This window comes from Mastomys coucha, unplaced genomic scaffold (genome assembly GCF_008632895.1).
Source record: "Mastomys coucha isolate ucsf_1 unplaced genomic scaffold, UCSF_Mcou_1 pScaffold21, whole genome shotgun sequence".
NCBI lineage: Eukaryota > Metazoa > Chordata > Mammalia > Rodentia > Muridae > Mastomys > Mastomys coucha.
In genome coordinates this window covers 18,878,703-18,893,113 of record NW_022196904.1, presented here as the reverse complement: position 1 = coordinate 18,893,113, position 14,411 = coordinate 18,878,703, and the positions used below count along the sequence as shown (strand labels likewise).

Sequence of the window (14,411 nt, the reverse complement as noted above, 5' to 3'; positions counted from 1 at the left end):
ACAAAAACCTGAAAACAACAACAAAGCTAATCTGGCCCACCGGGGAGACATTGTCTCTAAACAACAACAACAAAAACATGGGAGAATAAATATAGCTCTGGAGTTGAATGCTGGCTGCGCTGAACTCTGTGATCTCAGGTTTCAGCATCAAATCAACCAAGCCTGGGGGTCTGGTGCGATCCCGTGGGAAATGGGCTGCAGGGCATAAGATCAGGGATACCAATCTTAGCCAGAAAAAATGATAGAGATGTGGAGTAAAAAGAGAGACAAGAAGGACCGATTCCACAGTTTCTGTGTGAGAGTTGATTGGAAGGGACAGGTGATCCCCAGACTTTAAGCCTTTACCTTGGATAGACCTGAGTCTAACCCAGCTACCGAGGCCACGCTTCCAGAATTGGCCACCAGAGGACAGACATGTGCCGCCCCTCGCCTTTCTGGAGGATTCACCAGAGACCAGAGCTAGTTGGGGACCTGAGGCTAAGTTAAGTCACCTGGAGATGCACAGAGGTCAGGATCTCTATCCCATTGTTTTGGTAGCAGAAGGTCTTTTCTTTCTTGAATTCAGTGCTAGTCATCCAGGAGAGGCTAAAACTGAGGCCCGTTTGAGTAGATAGACATAATGGCCAGTTTACACCCAGAAGGGGGAGTCTGGACAGAATGTGTTCTAGATGCCTTGATTGGAGGTGATAGGCTGAGCACTCCATCGAGGGCTGGGCTGAGTTTGTTGGTTGGCGGCAGGCAGAAATTGAGACAGGCCTGGAGTTTAATTTGAGGCTGACTAGTTCATTCTCTATTTCCCTGCCCCCCCATCTCTCCCTCCCTCTCCTCTGCCCCCATCCCTCCCTCCTCCCACCTGCTTCTCCTCCCCCCTCCCTCCCTTTCCTTCTCACTGCCTCTCTCTCTCTGTTTCAAATAAAAGTCTGGGGGGGGGGGGTGAGACAGTGAGGTGGCTCAGAGGGTAAAAGCACTTGTTGCCAAGCCTGACAGTCAATTCTCAGAAACCACATGGCTGCAGGAGAGAACAAACGCCAGCAAGTTGTTCTCTGACCTCCGTTTGTGTGCTGTAGAATGCACCCGACTCCCACACATAAACAAACAGTGTAGCTCTGGATGGCCTGGGACTTCTGATCCTCCTGTGTCAGCCTTCCCAGCGCTCAGGTCACAGGCCTGTCCCATGACGACATCTGTCTCTGCAGATCCCTGATTCTGGTGTTGAGTCACCCAGACACTGAGAACAGCCGCCTCTATGGGAGATGGTCAGGACAAAGGGCCCATTTCCCCCTTCTGAGTGTACTTGAGGTTGAAAGGCTTGGTTCTGGAGGGCTCCGGGTTGCATTAAGGAGACAGAAAACAAAGACATGGCTATTTGGGGTCCAATTGGCTGGCTGGGACTGACAGACTGAGGCTCTGAGACTCAGGATGTGGCTCAGTTGTTAGAGTGTTTGCCAGGCACCCACGCACAAAGTCCTGTGGTCCTCCCTAAGAGCTGCATAGACTGAGTATGATCCTCCATACCTGTAACCCCAGGGAGATGAAGGCTCTCCCTCTGGGGTTCAAGGGCACCCTCAGCTACATAGAGAAGTGGGGAGGGGGGAAGGGATAGAAAGAGAATCAAAGAGAGCAAGAGAAGTATTTTTAAAGACAAAATGTTCCCTAATGAGTTCATATGCCGTAATTTCTGTGGCTCTACTTTGCTACTTTGTTTGTTTGTTTGTTTATTCTTTTGGGGGGGGGGTCTAAGATAGGGTTTCTCTGTGTATCCCTGGCTGTCCTGGAACTCACTCTGTAGACCAGGCTGGTCTCAAACTCCGCCTGCCTCTGCCTCTCAAGTGCTTGGATTAAAGGCATGTGCCACCACTGCTCAGCTTGTTTATTCTTTTTAAAAATATCTATTTATTTATTTACTTATTTATTTATTTTATGTATATGAGTACACTGTAGCTGTACAGATGGTTGTGAGCCGTCATGTTGTTGCTGGGGATTGAATTCAGGACCTCTGCTTGCTCCGGCCCCACTCACTCTGGTCAACCCCTCTCATTGCAGTCAGCCCTTTCCCTCCGGCCCCAAAATTTATTTATTATTATAAATAAGTACACTGTAGCTGTCTTCAGACACACCAGAAGAGGGCGTCAGATCTCATTACGGATGGCTGTGAGCCACAATGTGGTTGCTGGGAATTGAACTTAGGACCTTGGGAAGATCAGTCAGTGCTTTTAACCACTGAGCCATCTCTCCAGTTTGTTTATTTATTTATTTGGTTTTAGTTTTGGTTTTCCAAGACAGAGACAAGCTCAGTTCTAACCCTGGGCCCCACATAGTGGAAGGAGAGAACTGGAACTGAATGGACTCCTGAAAGTTGTCCTCTGATCGCTGGGCATGTGGACACACATAAATAAACGTAATCTGAAAAGGAAGAAAGACAGACACCAAGGGTCACATTAGAGACAGGATTCCTAGGCCTGAGTATCTAAGTGGTGACTGGGGGTGGGGGAGGTAACCCTGAGAGTTCTCAGGCCCTGCCCTAGTTTTGGTGGACAAGGCAGGGACGTGCCTTTGGTTAGACAGAGGTCCTGGGGGCCTAACTGGTGGTGATAGAACCTGGGGGTCCTACTGCACACCCTGTGATAACAACAGCTGGGGAGGGGCTCTCGCTGTTCCCAGAAAGCAATGGCATCGTGGGACTGGGGAAGTGTTTGGCCTTTGCAAATGTCTGCTTTCCTGCTTCAAGTGACAGACTAGGAGACTCTTTTTGTTTTGTTTTGTTTTTCCTTGTTTGTTTTATGAGACAGGGTCTCAGTTTGTAGCTTTGCCTGGCCTGACATTCACTATATAGACCAGACTGGTCTTGAACTCACAGAGTACTAGGACCAAAGGCCTGTGCCACCACATCTGGCAGATTTGGAGTCTTCTCTGGCTGAAAAGTGACAGGGATCAGAACTGTTTGAGGTGTCAGAAGATTTGGATCCCTATCTATCTTGGGGTGATGTGAGTTCAGTTCTAAGTATACTAGTGTGCAAAGGCTTGACCACCAATAATGTCAGCCCTACCTAGATAAGCAATCCTTTGACCTCTGGAACCTCTTGGTCTCATGGTCTGTGACAAATGTCTAATTTGGGGTGAGTACTATTAGGAGTCCTGGAACTAAAGATTTAGTTGGACAGTTTAAGGGTACAGACACCAGAGTTTGGCTGTGCGGAACCTGCTGGCCACAGTTCCCTTGGTACTGGAGTTACAGACAATTATGAGCCACCATGTAGGTGTTGGGCATTGAACCTGGGTCCTCTGGAAGAGCAACCAGTGCTCTTAGCTACTAACTCATCTCTCTAGTCCCTGTTTTTATTTTTTCAAAATAGAAATTCAGGTAGACTGGGCTGGCCTGGAGCTCCCTATGTAGCCCAGGCTGGCCTTAAATTCCTGCTCCTCCTACTTTTATGTTCTGGGATTATAGGTGTGCACAATTGCACCTGGTTTCTAGAAGGCAGAGACAATGGGAACACCATTATCAGGATGGAGATTTCAGAGACCACAGATGTCCTCTGACAGGTATGAACTTGAAATAGGGATCCAGGGCTGGTGAGATGGCTCAGTGGTTAAGAGCATTGACTACAATTCCAGAGGTCCTGAATTCAAATCCCAGCAACCAAATGGTGGCTCACAACCATCTGTAATGAGATCGGATGCCCTCTTCTGGTGTGTCTGAAGACAGATACAGTGTACTTACATATAATAAATAAATAAATAAATAAATAAATAAATAAATAAATAAAAAGAAATAGGGATCCAACCAGGTATGGGTTATCTCAAGTTGGAGCTCATTTGTTTAGTATGGAGTATCTGTTGTCTGTCTGTCTGCCTGTCTGTCTATCTATCTATCTATCTATCTATCTATCTATCTATCTATCTTATTTGTTTGTTTGTTTTTCAGACAGGGTTTCTCTGTGTAGCCCTGGATGTCCTTAAACTCTCTCTATAGATCAGGCTAGCATCAATCTCAGAGATCGACCTGTCTCTGCCCAGAGTGCTAGGAATAAAGGTGTGTGCTCCCAGTGTTATTTTATAACTAGGAATCATTGTTCAGTTTGGAATGAAATGAATGGGGTTCTTACATCCAGTTGGGGATGCCACATAGGATTTTCTGTTCTGATTGGCACAAGTTGGGTAGACATCTGTTTTTCTAGGACAACAGACAACTAAAGACTGAAGAGACTGTAGGTCTGGGTTTCTAGTTGGACTGGAATTCTCTCCACACACTCACTTTTTCTTTCTTTTGTGTGTGGGACAGGGTCTAAAAGGTAACCTCAAAAAATGTTGCTGCCCCCTTTCAGACAGGTCTTCCTTGGCCTGGAGCTCACCTTTAAGATAAAGGTTTTACTGGCCTGGAACTTGCCAATTAGGCTAGAGTGACTGGCCACCCCGAAATCCTCCTGCCTCTGCCTCCCTGGTACCAGGATGATAGGTGTGCACCCATGCACTGAACCCCAGACCCCATGCTGGGATTATAGGTGTACATCCATACATTGCCACATCTGACTTTTTAGATAACTGCTATGAACTTGAATGAAGGCCTTTATCGGCTAAGTCACATCCCTACCCCTGCTATAGGACTAGCATAGAGGGGGACAGTCTCCCAGTTGCAGGTGGCAACAGATGGAGACATGGAAGCTGATGCATTTTCAGCTTAGAGTGGTGAAGTTTGCCACTCCAGTCCTTTCGTTTCTGGGCCAGGGAATGTCTTTCAGGGGTATACCAGGTCCCATGCCAGGCATATCAGTATGGCTGAGTCTGGGAGCACTGTTATTTGAACAATCCTGGAGAAGAGACAACCAGGGCCCTCAGCAATGCAGATCTTGAGCCGGGGAGATAGCTCAACTGGTAAAATGCTCGCCTTGTAAGCATGTGAACCTGAGTTTGATCCCCAACATCCACGTAAAAGCCCACATGCATGGTGGTGCATGCTGGGTGGTACATGGTGGTACATGTGGTTGATGCATGATGGTGCACAGTAGAGTATGGTGGTGCATGGTGGAGTATGGTGGGTCGTGGTAGCACATGGTGGAGTATGGTGGAGTATGGAGGAGTATGGAAGAGTGTAGTGGAGTATGGTGGAACATGGTGGAGCATGGTGGTGCATGGTTATAATCCCAGTACTGGAGAGATGCAGACAGGGACACCTATTGGGTTCTCTGGCCAGTGAAAGGCCCTGTCTCAAAAACCAAGATGGATGGCTCTTGAAGAATGACACCCAGCTAGCTGTGTGCATACACCTTTAATTCCAACACTGGGGAGTTAGAGCTAGATCAATCTCTCTGAGTTCCAGGCCAGCCAGAGCTACATCTAAGAGTGTCTCTCCTCTCTCTCTCTCTCTCTCTCTCTCTCTCTCTCTCTCTCTCTCTCTCTCTCTCTCTCTCTCCCTCCCTCCCTCCATTACTCCCTCCCTCTCCCTCTCTCTCTCCCTTTTCCTCTCTCTTTCTCTCCCTCTCTCTCTCCTTTCTCCCCCTTCTCTCCTTCTCTCTCTCCCTCTCCTTCTCTCTTTCTCTCTCTCTCCCTCTCCCTCTCCCTCTCCTTCTCTTTCTTTCTCTCTCTTTCTCCTCTTTCTCTGTTTGTTTTTTCCAGACAAGGTCTCACTATGTAGCCCTGGCTGTCCTGGAACTCACTCTGAAGACCAGCTGGCCTCGAACTCACAGCCTGCTTTAGCCTCTTTAGATTCTGGGATTAAAGGTGTGGGCCACTACACCCAAAAGACTGTCTTCTTTTACCTATGTACACTCCCAAACAAAATTTAAATATGGGGTCCTGAGGAAGTAGATGCCTGTAGTCCCAACCAATTAGTGGCTGAGGCAGGAGGATGGCTTAGGCCTAGGCGTTTGGAGCCAGCCTGGGCAACATAGAGTCCATTAAAACAGAACCAAGCAAAACAAAGTACAAAGTTTGTTGTAACTGAAGTACTTCCCAGCAAGTTCCGGGGCTGCTGAAGAGAATGACGACCAAGGCAATCATTAGTAATGACAGTTGAAGACCTCAGTGTCAGATCAGGGGTGTTAGCCGTGTGCACCTACAGTCATGGTGCTTACGAGTCTGTGGCAGGAGAATTGCTGTGAGTTTCTAGTCAGTCTAGACAGCACCGAGAGACCTTTCTGGGGGAAAAAAGAGACTGGATGTGTTAGCACAAGCTTTTAATCCCAGCACTTAGGAGGTAGAGGCAGGCAGATTTCTGTGAGTTCAAGGCCAGCCTGGTTTACTTAGCAAGTTCTAGGTCAGCCAAGGCTATATAGTGAGACCCTGTCTAAAAAATGATAATAGTAATAATAAAAATATTTTAGAATAAAAATGACTATTTATTTGTGCATGAGTGTTCTATCTGCATGTATGCCTGCAGGCCAGAAGAGGGTACCAGATCTCATTATAGATTTTTTTTTTTTTTTTAAAGATTTATTTATCTATCATTTAGAGGGCGACCGATCTCATTACAGATGGTTGTGAGCCACCATGTGGTTGCTGGGAATTGAACTCAGGACTCCTGGAAGAGCAGTCGGTGCTCTTAACCATTGAGCCATCTCTCCAGCTCTCATTATAGATTGTTATAACCACCATGTGGTTGCTGGGAACTAAACTCAGGACCTCTGGAAGAGCAGCAAGTGTTCTTAACCACTGAGCCACCTCTCCAGCTCTAAAAATAACTCTTTTCAAAAAAGACCTGGTTGTGGAGCTAGAGAGATGGCTCAGTGGTTAAGAGCACTTGTTGGAGAGGACCTGGGTTCTGTTCCCAGTACCCACATGGTGGGTCATAGCCATTTGTAACTCCGGTTCTAGGACATAAGACACCCTCTTCTAACCTTTAAGGGAACCAGGCAGGTACACAGTGTACATATATACATGCAGGCAAAACATTCATACCCATAAAATAAATAAATAAGTCTAAAAATATTTATAAATAAGAAAAAAATGAAAACCCAGTAGGTAAGATTTCAAATTAGCTGCTGTGGCTCCTTGTATCAGTTTAATGGAGGAGGTGTTTGGAGTGGATTGTCCAGAGTTCCAAGGCCGACCATATTGGTGCTTACTTAGGGAGAGTGACATGAAGATTCAGGTCTTGGCGATTCCATGTATGTGGATCAGGGATGGTTTAGTGTGATGGCTTTGATTCCTAGTCCAGAGGCTACCTGACCTGGAAGCTCAGATGATGAGGTAAGTCTTAACTAACTGGGGGTGGGGGAGTCTAGTGCTATTTTACTGTTTTTTTAATTTTTTAAAAAATACTTACAGGTTGGAGAGATGGTTCAGAGGTGAAGAGCACTGGCTGCTCTTCCAAAGGTCCTGAGTTCAATTCCCAGCAACTACATGGTGGCTTATAACCATCTATAATGAGATCCGGTGCCCTCTTTGGGCCTGTAGGCATACATGCTATATACATAATATATTAATAAAATCTTGTTAAAAAGGCTTTATGACATATATATGTAATTATATATATAGTTCTGTCACATGAGTGAGCCCCAGAGATCACAGGCAGGTAGGCAGGTGTGGTGGCAGGCCCCTTTCCCCTCTGAACCGGTTCCCTAGCTCATGGTGTTTATTTAGTACTGAGAATGGCTTTATCACATGTGTGTCCAGAGGCCGTGTACACCTCTGGACCTAGCTAACCCACTAGACGAGTACTATGAGTCCCTGATGACACCATGGTGGGTAACTGAGCTGAGACCAAGAGCCTGGTCTAAGGAACTGAGCCAGGTTAGGGCATGGGACTGTGGGCGTCCACAATCCTAGTTTTTAGGGGTTCACGAGTCTGTCTAAGGGTGCTGAAGCTTGGCTTAGGGGACATCCACTTCTTGGGGACACCAGCCACTGCCCTGGTTAGAACAACAGTAATGGATTCTCCCTATCCTGGTGTGCCAGCACACAAATGCAATCCCAGCGGTTAGAAGGCTGAGGCAGGAGGATTGCTGCAAGTTGGAGGGCAGCCTTGGCTGTCCCTGTCTGTAGCTGCAGCAGTCTGGCCCCACTTTCACATGGCCTCAACTCTTTTCTCCACCCTTGTCTTCCCCCTGTCCCTTATGTGAAGTCCACACAAGGGAGGACAAGAGGAACTCATCCCCAAAACCTACCTTATTTCAGCAGAGACCCAGCTACCATAGTGGTTCTCAACCTGTGGGTCTCAACCGCCTCTGGGTTGGAATGACCCTTTCACAGGGGCCACTTAAGAAGATGGTGAAGCCTAGTCTACAGAGTGAGTTCCAGGCTAGCCAGGGCTACACAGAGAAACCCTGTCTTGAAAAACCAAAAAAAAAAGAAGAAGATGGGAAAAACACAGATGAGTACATTATGATTCATATGTCAGTAGCAAAATTACAGTTATGAAGTAGCAATGAAAATAATTTCATCGGGCTGGAGAGATGGCTCAGTGGTTAAGAGTACTGACTGCTCTCCTGAAGGTCCTGAGTTCAAATCCCAGCAACCACATGATGGCTCACAATCATCCATAATGAGATCTGATGCCCTCTTCTGGAATGTCTGAAGAAAGCTACAATGTACTTACATATAATAAATAAATAAATAAATCTTTAAAAAAAAAAGAAAACAATTTCATGGTTAATGATACTACAACAGGAGGAACTGCACTAAAAGGTCGCAGTGTTAGGAAGGTTGAGAACCACTGTTATAAAAGGTCTTCTTAGCAGGTTCCAGGATCCTGAGGGGACCAGTGTTCAGACTGCTCTGATGAAGTCTGAGGCAGACATCCTAGGTCACAGGGAGTGGTCCTGTTGTTATGTTCCAAACATCCCGGGGAGTTTGGACAAAGGGTGTTGACCTTGAGAGAGAGCTTCGAGAACCTAAAATGGGGGTGCAGGGGGGGACTTGTTACTTAGGGGCAGAATAGTGTGGAATGGGTTTTTTTTTTTTTTTTTTTTTTTTTTGGTTTTTTTCAAGGCAGTGTTTCTCTGTGTAGCCTTGGCTGTCCTGGATCTCACTCTGTAGACCAGGCTGGCCTCGAACTTAGAAATCCACCTGTCTCTGCCTTCCAAGTGCTGGGATTAAAGGCGTGTGCCACCACCGCCTGGCGTAATGGGGTAAATTTAGTCTTTTTGTTGAGCTTTGGGGATGTCTGAGGTTGGAAGGCTGGGAGGCTTGTGGGAGCACTTTCCCATGAGTTGAGGTGACTGAGGCAAAACTCTGGGATGTATATTAGGAGCAACTGATGCTTAACGTTCCAAGGCAAAGGAGAGCAGAGTTATTAAGGCATTGTCCAAATGGTGGTGCACATCTATAATCCTAGCACAAGAAGGCTGAGGCAGGAGGGTTGCACCGTCAAGGCTAGCCTGTGGACTAAACATCATTATATAAAGCCTGTCTCAAAACAGAAAACAAACAAACAAAAGCCAAGTGTGGTCTAGGGTACCAGTGATCAAGCCCTGTGCCATATTGGGAGGAAGGGGGGTACCATCTAGTGAAATGACTAGGTACTTGGGGGAAACTCACACTGAAATTACAATTTAGAATCAACACTGGATATTCTGTTGCACAGCTTAGGGAGTTTCAATCTGATGCTGTAGTTCGAAGGTGCTAAGAATGAGGAGTGGAGTCGAACAGTGGTGGCGCATGCCTTTAATCCCAGCACTTGGGAAGCAGAGGCAGGCAGATTTCTGAGTTCCAGGACAGCCTAGTCTACAGAGTGAGTTCCAAGACAGCCAGGGCTACACAGAGAAACCCTGTGTAGTGAGGAGTGGAGTCCCATTCAGCCAGATACTCTGAGGCCTTAATGTCTGTCAAAGGTTCGCCAAGGAAAGCCTAATTTGTTTGCCTGTTACAGGGCCCTCGATTCTAATTTGGGGGTGACTGTTAGTTTAGGGGTAACTCATAAAGTTACTGGTATTGATTTTGGGAAGACTGAGTTAAGGCCATTTCTCTTATCCTGAGGTACGTTTTTGGCCTGGAGCCTTTGTTTGGAGATGAAAGGGACCAGGGCCCCAAATCCTCTCTGTGATATCTAAGGCTGGGCAAGAAGTGGATGTTTATTCAGGTCATCTGGAGACCTGGGCCCGATGCTGACATCTTCTCAGGAGGGGGTTCACCAGGAGGCCTGGTTTTGTGGGCATCTAGTGGAATCTGGGTCCTTATGGAAATCTGACATTAGGGCTCTGGGTCCTATGTCAGCTCAGAGAGCTGCTCCCAAGGCTGCACCCCACCCTCGAAACGTTCAGGGACACAGGCCAGTCGGGGGTGCCTTTCTTGGGGGGGGTCACATGCCTAAAATACACGCCAGGGATGAGGTGAGGTGGGGCGCTGCAGAGGGAGCGGGCTGCAAGCAGGGGTTCCCGCGGGAAGCGGAGCGCAGCGGGGCAGCCGGCGGCGGGAGGGCGAGCGCTGGAGTGACAGCAGAGGAAGAAAAATGGGCCGAGAAATCAGAGTGGACGCGCTGGGGGCGCGAGTCCGGGAGCCGGTGGCGGCGACGGCTGCGGGTGGGGGCCGCGCCTCGGCCTCCAGGGATGCCGCCCGCTCGCCTGTCGGGTCCCCGTCCTGGAGGCCACATCCAGCGATCCGACGCTCTCCCCTAACTCTCTCCAGCGCACCCCTCCTGGTGCCAGACCCCCGACCGCGCGGTGCAGGTCCCTTCGGGTGTGCACACAGCCTCCTTCCCCCAAGTTGTAGTCCTTCTTCCCACGTTCTTCTCCTCCCCCACCCCCAGCCCGCGTTCTAGACCCCTGGCCTGCGGTCTAGTCCCTCTCGCCGGTGTCTTAACCCTTCTTTCCGCGCTATAGCTCTTCTCCCCAGGTTCTTCTCTTTCTCGCCGCCTGCTTTCTAGTCCTCCCGACTTCGTGCTACTTCCCTAGCCCACCCCACCAACTTTCTACTCTGCCTCGCCTGCGTTCGAACCCCTCTTGCCGACGTTCTAGCTCCTCCGCCTGCACTCTAGTGCCCCCCCGCCTGAGTTTGAGCCCCTCTGCACGCGCTCTAGTCATCCCGATCCAGTTCTAACCTCTCCGCCTACGTTCTAATCCGCCCTACAGTCTGAATCGCCCAGGTTCTGAGCTATCTGGGTTTCCCCGCCCTGCCCTAGGCCGCCTCCCCTTTTCTAACTCTGCCCCTGCAATCCAACTTCCTCTTTCTCCAGTCCCCCGGGTTCCCCTTGGTGCCCCCCAAGTCCCTTGCCAGGCTTGCAAGCGGAAATGGGGAGCGCACGGCGACGGCGGCGGCGGGGGGAGGGGCGGGGCGGGGGCGGCGGCCAATGGAGCGGGAAGCAGGACAAATGAGGCCCGGCCCGCGCGGCCGACAGGCCCCTCCATCTTCCCATTAGCGCCTAATGGCCCCCCCGCCGCCGCCTGATGAAGATTTATCGGCTTCGGAGCCCCCGCCCCCCCGGCCCGGCCTCGCCGCACCCGGACCCCGCCGCCCGCCCGCCGCGGACACCTGATGAAGCCGTCACCGCGGCGGGAGGGGCAGCCGGCGACCTGGACCACCGCTAGGCCGAGACCCTACCAGGCCGCCGGAGTTCCGGGAGCCAAAGAGTCCCTGAGATCTGGGGACCCAAGGCTAGGGAGCCCCAACAGTCAACTGGACCCCTACGTCTGAAGGAGGGCTCAACCTGGATCCAGGGCTAAGGGAGGAGGACAGATGGGGTCTGAACCCTTGGGAATAAATGAGTGAGGAAGGCTAGGGTTTGGACTCCTGAATGTGATTCCTAGGTCTGGGGTCTGGAGCCCTGCCTAAGTCTGAGGGAGGAGGACTGGGGCCTAGGCTCTTATGTCTGAGGGAGGAAGGCGGTTGGTTGGACCCCTGAGTCTGAGGGAGGAGTGCTGGGTTTTGGACCCCTGAGTCTGAGGGAGGAGGACTGGGGCCTGGACTCCTGGGTCTGAGAAAGGAGGGCTGGGTGTGGACTCCTAGGCCTAAAGGAGTACTGGAGTCTGCACCCCTAGGTCTAAGGGAGGAGGACTGGAGTCAGGACCTTTCAGTTTAATGGAGGAGGGCTGGGGCCTAGACCCTTGAGTCTAACTAAGAAGGGCTATGAGTCTAAGTGCAGAGGGCTAGCCTGGCCCCTTTTGTCTGAGGGAGCAGAAGCTCAGAAGTTGGGACTCGTGGAGTCTTGGGGAGCAGAAGGCTGTGAGCTGGGACTCCTGGGCCTCAGGCTGGGAGCTTGGCACTGGGGGGTGGGGGGCTGGGTTGGGAGGCCCCTGATTGATTTCTGTTTACCGGCTGTCCCCGCAGGCGGAAGAGCGAATCGCGCCCCATCCATCAACAGGCTCGAAGCCTCCCTAATAAAAACATTTTACTCCTAAATGATCTCGAACTAATTAACTCAAAGTGTTAATTAAAGTTTGCGCAGACAGCATTGTCATCAGGGAGGGCGGTGGATCCATCTTCCTGAGAGAGAGACAGGGTTTGGGGGGGCCTGTGGAGAAGGGGGGCTCCCCATCCCCCAGCTGAATTCTGTCCTCTAGGGGTTCTTGGTGTCTGTCCAGCCTTCATTGTTTCTTCTCCTGGTCCTACTTTCTGAGTGTCATAGTGTCGGTCCATCCTAGCATCTGTGTGTCTGGCTATGTCTCCCATCAAACCCTCATTAACATGGAACTTACATATGTCTTGAGTATGAAGTGGTGCTCTATGTGGACACACATGCTTCTTCTGTGTCAGAGTGTGCCTGTGGACACATTTGGCAGAGACTATCTGTGTGTCAGTTGTGTGTGTAGAGATGTGTATATCCCTGAGTGTGTGGACATGTATGTGCATTGGAGTTCTGTGCATGTTTTGGAGTTTGTGTATGCATGTGAATTTGAGTCCAGGTACGTATGGATACATGTATGTCTGGATCATGTGTGTCAGGGTTTGTGTGTACACAGGTGTTTTGAGTCCTGGTATGTATGGGTTATGTGTGTGTGTTGTTGCATGTGCAGGATATGTGTGTCTACAGACTCCCCTGTGTGAGCATATGTCGTCTAGATGTGTGTGGCCAGTGACGCCTAGCAGCCTGGTGTCCCCAGACAATAAGGACCTTGGGGCCCCAGCTGTCTCCCTGAGCATCCCCTGGGGAAGGTAGGAATCTAGGTCCAGGGGAAGGCCAGTGAGTAAGCAACCTGGCTCAAGTTCATTTGTCCACCTCTTCCTTGGTCTGCCACTGCTAGAGGGGCAAGGAAACTGGGGCCAGGACAGGCCACCAGGCCATGGGCATCGGTGGGGTGGCTGGCTGGGCGGCCCCGGTGTGAGCTCATACATCAGGGCTGACAGGCTCCGAAAGCCCCGGAATTAAAACCTAAATCGAATATTGATCACCCGCTCCGGCCGTGGCGTCCACGACGCCCCCCCCCCCAGCTGCCTCGCACTTGCTCCTTGCTCTCAGCACTCAGCGTCGCCTGCCTTCACCGTCTTTCTCTCTGTCTTTCTTTCCCCTGTTTTCTCCTCCCTTCCCCCTGCCCCTGGCCTTCTGGTCACTCTTCTTTGGTCCCAGCAAGTACCCTGTCAGCTAGTGACAGAATCAGAGGGAGAGAGAGAGAGAGAGGAGAGACGAGACATAAGGATGGACAAACAGGCCCAGACACAGAAATAGTTAAACACTGACAGACTGGATGACCAGAGAGCATGACACACTGACAAATGCAGACTGATAGACACAGGCCTCACTGCGAGTCACTCCCTGAGACATACTGATGCCATCACAAAAATCAGCCTCACAAAAATCCTGCTCACAGTGGCAGTGACACTCCGACATAGGCCAGCAGACACCTACAGGCCACTGGTTTAGACACACACACAAGGTCACACAGACATGGATGGGGTGGTGACACAGACAGGCATTCATATAAGCTACACAGAGACACAATCAGAAAGCATTAAGCGCCATGCAGATACCCCGAGTAACAGAGGACACAGACGCACCCCTGCACACACACACACCCCCGCCCAATCATCTTTTCACTTCCCACCCTAGACAGCATCCTCACTCTGAGTCTAAAACCCACCAAGGTCCCTGTACAAGGGAGGGGCTCCTGCACCCCAGCCTTACATATCCCCAAGAACTGGAGCTGGTGTAGGTAGGCAGCTGAAGACTGTCAGTCCTCTATCTGAACCCCCATAAATGAGGAGAGGGATCCCAGTGGACAGAGACAAGGACAGCACCAAGGTCACCCTGTCCAGCTGGCCAAGAAGCTAGGCCTCTGTCCCTGATGCCACCTGTGGGATGGAGGCCAGACAATAAGAAGGACTTTCTGGGGCCATGAAGGTTGGGAAGAAGGGGAAACTCAGGGTAGGCCGGGGTGCTGCCCCGGCCCCCACCCCCACCCTGAGAAGCTTCGTAGCTGGGGTGGGTGGCAGCAGAGGCAGGCGGTGGTGGTGGCGGCGGCTGCCGGGGAGAAGATGAATCTTTCATGAGTGATTTGCGGCCGCCTCTTCTCGTCCCGTGTTGTTTAATGTTTCAATTTGGGCGA

General features: G+C 50.3%; 1 long non-coding RNA gene across 2 annotated transcripts; it reads left to right on the top strand.

The window, feature by feature from the left end:
* The first annotated feature begins 10,965 nt into the window (after positions 1 to 10,965).
* Positions 10,966 to 11,641, top strand: LOC116100413. 2 transcript variants are annotated; one of them, XR_004122570.1, is made up of 2 exons: positions 10,966 to 11,017; positions 11,291 to 11,641. It is a non-coding gene; the product is annotated as an uncharacterized LOC116100413 (long non-coding RNA). The 2 variants fall into 2 exon arrangements; XR_004122569.1 differs by having other exon boundaries at positions 11,003 to 11,017; positions 11,270 to 11,641.
* Positions 11,642 to 14,411: the final 2,770 nt, after the last annotated feature.